This window comes from Elephantulus edwardii, unplaced genomic scaffold (genome assembly GCF_000299155.1).
Source record: "Elephantulus edwardii isolate Elephantulus edwardi_28Jun2011 unplaced genomic scaffold, EleEdw1.0 scaffold00452, whole genome shotgun sequence".
Lineage (NCBI taxonomy): Eukaryota > Metazoa > Chordata > Mammalia > Macroscelidea > Macroscelididae > Elephantulus > Elephantulus edwardii.
The window spans coordinates 601,620-607,106 of record NW_006400202.1 but is presented as its reverse complement, the minus strand read 5'-3'; positions in this window follow the sequence as shown (position 1 = coordinate 607,106).

Below are 5,487 nucleotides of genomic sequence, written 5' to 3'. Positions count from 1 at the left end.
TGAAGATGGACCTGGGCTGGTGAGGCAGGAAGATCAGTGAGAAGCTCTTGTTAACAGTTTAGAGAGGCATGGTGTGTGACCACAGGGCCCAGGCTGGGGTAGAGAGGATCTGAGAGCCAAGTGTTGGGGTTCGCTTGGATGGGAGGAGGCAGGGTGCTCGGATAGGAGGGCTCTCCAGAAGTTCCTTGTAAGGATGTGACCCCAGATTTTCAGAGAGGTCACAGAGCCAGTGTTCTTGACCAGGAGACTTGTCTCCCAGCTCTGTTCCAGCCTGGCTCCACTCCTCCCTCCCTCCAAGAGAATCTACTCCAGCCCAGTCTTCATAACCCCACAGGAGACCAGGTTCCAACTCCGGTTCTGCTGAAGTTTGGGATTGAATTGTGTGGCATCGGGAATGGAGGAAGATCATCAACAACCTGTGTTATGTAGATAATACAACCTTGCTTATTGAAAGCAAAGAAGACTTGAACTGCTTGCTGTAGAAGATCAAAGAATACCACCTTCAATATGAATTACGTCTCAATATTAAGAAGCGAAAAATCCTCATCACTGGACAAAGAGCCAACATTTTGATAGATGGAGAAAAGGTTGAAGTTGTCAATGATTTCATCTTCCTTAGATCCATATTCAGTGCTCTTGTATCAATTGACAAGAAATCAAAAGACATATTGCATTGGGGCCTGCCACCAAGGATTTCTCTAAAGTGTTCAAGGGCAGTGAAGTCAGTTTAAAGACTAAGCTGTTCCTGATTCAGACCATGCTCTTCAATTACTTGCTGTGCATCTTAAGGTTGGTGTTCAATGAGTCAGTATGATAAAAGGAGAATCGATGCCTCTGAGTTGCAGTGTTGGAGAGGAGTACTGAAATACCATGAACTTCCAAAAGAGCAAACAAATATATATTGGATAAAGTGCAACCAGAATGCTCCTTGGAGGCCAGGATGCTGAAGCTTCATCCCACATACTTTGAACATGTTATTAGGAGAGGTCAGGCCTTGGAAAAAGATATCATGCTTGAAAAGGTGAAGAGTTAGCACAGGAGAGAAAGACCACCAGTGAGATGAATTGACACAGTGACTGTATCAATAAATTCAAGTACATTAGACACGAGGATGGTACAGGATAGGGCAAGGATCAGATCTGTTATTCATAAGGCCACTCTGAGATGTAGTTGACTCAATGACACATGACAACAATAATAAAATAACAACCCTATCACCACAGGGAGCTCTAGTAGCCTAGTGGGTAAGGAGTTGTGCTGCTAATCCAAGGGCAGACAGTTCAAATCCACCAGATACTGTGAAAGATTGGCAACTTCCTCCTGTGTGAATTACAACCTCTGAAAACCCACTGGAGGGTCAGCTATGAGTCGGTTCTGACTTTGATAGCACACAAAAAAAAACCCCACCAATCCCCACCATGGTGAAGCCCTGAGTCCCAGACCTGTGAATGAGACGTGGTCTGGAAACGGGGTGTTGGAAATATTATTAGTTGGGTTAGCATGATGCACTTTTGGAGTACAGGATCCTGATCCCAAGTGATTGGTGTCCTTTATGAAAGAGAAGAATCACAGGCTGATGAAATACACCCTGGGATGCTCCACTGTGGACCTCAATTTCTCTGCACACAAGGCATCTTTAGCCTTTGAGAACCTCGTTTCTGCAGCCAAGACGCCACTGTCTATATCATGCCTGCACACACACAGGCTGGTGTGCTTGCACATGCCTTCTGTGCTTCTTCTTCCCTCTCCCATGATGTCCAGGGACTGGAAGTCTTGGTCTGAGGGTCACTTGGGCTGCACAGCCTCACTCTGCCCAAAATCAAAACCCAAGCCCAACCAGCCACTGCTGAGTGGCCCACTCATGGAGACCCCACACGTTTCAGAGTAGAACTACTCCCCGGGGTTTTCAAGACTGGCCTTTAGGGATCACTAGCTCTTTCTTTTGAGGTGCTTCTGAGGGGTTCAAATCACCAACCTTTCAGTTAACAATGGATTGCTTAACTGATTGTATCACCAGGGACTCCAGCCTTTACCAAACCAAACTGATCAAGATCAAACTCATTCTGACTCATACGCTCCCTCATTGGGTGTCTTGGGCTGTGACTATTTATGGTAAGCTGCCCATCTTTCTCCCATAGAGCTGCTGATGGATTCAAACCCCTGACCTTTCGGTTAGCAGCCCAGCAAGTTACACACTATGCCACTGAAGCTTTTTCTACCCGTGTATGTAGACAGAATGCTGGAGAATTAATGCCTTTCATGGCAAATCCCAACTGTGAGGATAGGATGGGTGGACAACTCCCTCAGCTTCCGAGGTGGGTCTGTCTTCAAGCATGAGCTCTACGAGGGCCCCAGAAGGGCTGGTTCCAGCTGCCCACGGTGATAGCAAGCTTGAAAAGGCATGTTTTTCTTGTCTCCTGGTGGTGTTTCCTGACATCACCTCCCAAATGATTATGTGCACTCAATTCCTGGTCTCAGAATCTGTTTCTCGGGAAACGCAACACAGAGGGGCATCCAGCAAAACCACTTGATGTCCACGGTCTTTGGTTTCCTCCTTCTATGTCTAGCTTGCCCTCTAGTCTAGCTGGGGACCACTGAGTCTCCTTCTGCCTTTCAGTCGGGCTGCACCCCCTTGATCTTTCCTCAGCCTCTGACTACTTCATCTATTGGACCTTCATCTATTGGACACTGGGCTTAGCCCAAGCCCAGTGTTGGCTTTGCTGGCTGGGATTTATCTGGTTGCAGATGTGATGGTGCAATGGAGTCATCAACATGTGCCTGACAGGGGCTCCTCCGTTCCTGTGAGCTGGTGCTCTGAGTGTAGGTGCTGCTTGAAGTGGGAGCAGGAGAGAATTAGACAGGGGACAGGGGAAAACCACACACACACACACACACACACACACACACACACACACACACAGTGACTGTATAACACTCTGGGGTTGGTGGAAAAATGAGAAGCAGAAGATGAAGGCCCCTTAGGGTGGGGAAACAGGATCCAGAGAGATGACCAAGATTGCTGCGGTCAAGGTCAGTGAGTTCTCTCTTGAAAACAGTTTGTCCTTAACTTGGTTAAACAGTCCCATCTGGCTTTAACCATGTTTACTCTGTGTACTTGCTTAATTAATCTTTATTCCCCACCCCCGCCCCATTAGAATAGAAATAAACTTAGCCAGGGCACCTGAATATTATTGTGTTTGGACAAATCATTTTACAAATATTCTCTCTCTCTCTAACACACACACACACACACACACACACACACACAGAGAGAGAGAGAGAGAGAGAGAGAGAGAGAGAGAGAGAGAGAGAGAAAATGAGTTGTGTAAAATTGCACAAGCATCCCCCCACACTAGAAATGAAACTGGGAAATCTGACAAGAATCAATGGATTGTGTCGGTTTAATTGTGCTATTCTTTTGCAAAATACCAACATTGGAGAAACTGGTTTAAGGGTGGGAATTTGACTTGGCTCCTACTGAAGTCTGGAAGTTTCATCCTCCCTAGGGGGCTCTCAAAAGAAAGGCTTGGTGCTCAGCTTCAGAGAAATCTGGGCTCAAAAGCCCCTCAGAGCACAGTTTGACTCTGACACACTTTCTAACACCAGGAGTCATGTCTACTTGACAGCAGCTGGAGTGAAGGGTACATGGAATCTGTCTGTATTGTTTCTTACAGCTGCCTGTGAATCTGTAATATCTCAAAACAGAAAAAAATCCCAAAACCCGATATGATGCCTCTTTAACCATGTTGCTCTTGTTATTAGATATTGTTGAGTTGGAACTAATTCATGGCTGACCGTCCTGTGAGGTTTCAGAAAGAGTAAATTGAATGGGAGATCATTGCCCAATTTACTTCCATGAGCAGATGGTGAATTTGAACCATGTACCTTGGGTTTGATAACACTATTCCTTACCACTAAGCCACCAATTGTTGTTATTGTTAGGTACTGTTGAGTTGAGTACGACTCATAGCGCCCCTTTAGCAACAGATCTGAATCCTGTTCTGTCCCGTGTCATCCTCATCAACTGTGATACACTTGAGCCGGTTGCTGCAGTCACCCTGTCAACTCCCTTGTTTGGGGTCTTTCATTTGCCAACCCTCCACCTTCCCAAGAACGCTATCCCTTTCTAAGTAATGGCCTCTCCTAACAACATTCCCAAAATATGTGAGCCATCCTTGCCTCTAAGGAGCTTTCTGGCTGCAAGAGGCCCCTTTAGTTAACGTAGGATAAAGAAAAGGCCTGCTACATTGATGTCACGTCTGACATACTTTGGACATGTCTGTCACAAGGAGGGACCACTCCTTGGAGAGAGAGATAGCACAAGAGATGAAGATCCTCCATGAGATTGATTGATTCAGTGACTGGGATAGTGGGGGTGGGTGTGTCAGAGACAATACGATTGGCACAGGATAGAGCAGGGCTTAGGGCTGTTGTATATAGGGTTGCTATGACTGTCAACTAAGAATACTGTACCCAGCAAAATTATCCATCAAATATGAAGGAGAGATCAAGATATTTCCAGAAAAGCAGAACCTAAGAGGGTTTGTAAAAACAAGACCAGCATTGCAGGAAAGACTCAGAGATGTCCTTCTTGCAGAGATACCACAGAAAGCATCATGGACTAAAGTAACTAGCAATAACACCAAAAAGAACTCAACACAATGATAGCAATAAAACCTTGCTTCTCAATAATCACACTGAATGTGAATGGTTTAAATGCACTGCTGAAGACAAAAAGAGTAGCAGATTGGATAGAAAAACAAAATCCATCTCAATATGTTGTCTACAAGAGACATACCTTAAAATGAAGATAAAGAAAGACTAAAAATAGAAGGGTGGGGAAAAATACACCAAGCAAATGGCAACCAGAAAAAAGCAGGAGTAGCGATATTAATCTATGATAAAATTAATGTCAATGTAAAACCATCACAAAGGACAAGGAAGGTCAGAGGGTCACTATGAGTCACAGGTAACTCAATGGCATGTAACAACAACAATATTGATGACACAGAAGAACCTTGAAAACACCAAGTCAAACACAGAAGTCCAGATGTTGTGTCTCTCTAGAATGAGCAAAGGTGTAGAGATGGAAGTTAGTGGCTGCTAGGGACTGAGGGCAACAAAAGTTTATTGTGCACAGAACATTGAGCTTCTGTTGGTGGAGATGAAAAACCTTTGGAAAAAGAAAGAATGGTGGTTAGACAACATGATGAAAATAACACCACTATAGCTTATATTGCAAAATGGTTAAAATAGCAATTTTCATATATATATATATATTTAAAATGATTAAAAATAAAAAGTGATGTTAAATTTACTTTTATTCCATTGTGCGAATATACCACAGCTTCTCTAGCCATTCGTTTGTTGATGGGCACTTAGGTTGTTAGAGAAGCTGTGGTATATTCGCACAATGGAATACTATGCTGCATTAAAAAACAAGGAACTCATGCAATATTATTCAAAATGGTTGACTCTGGAGAACAT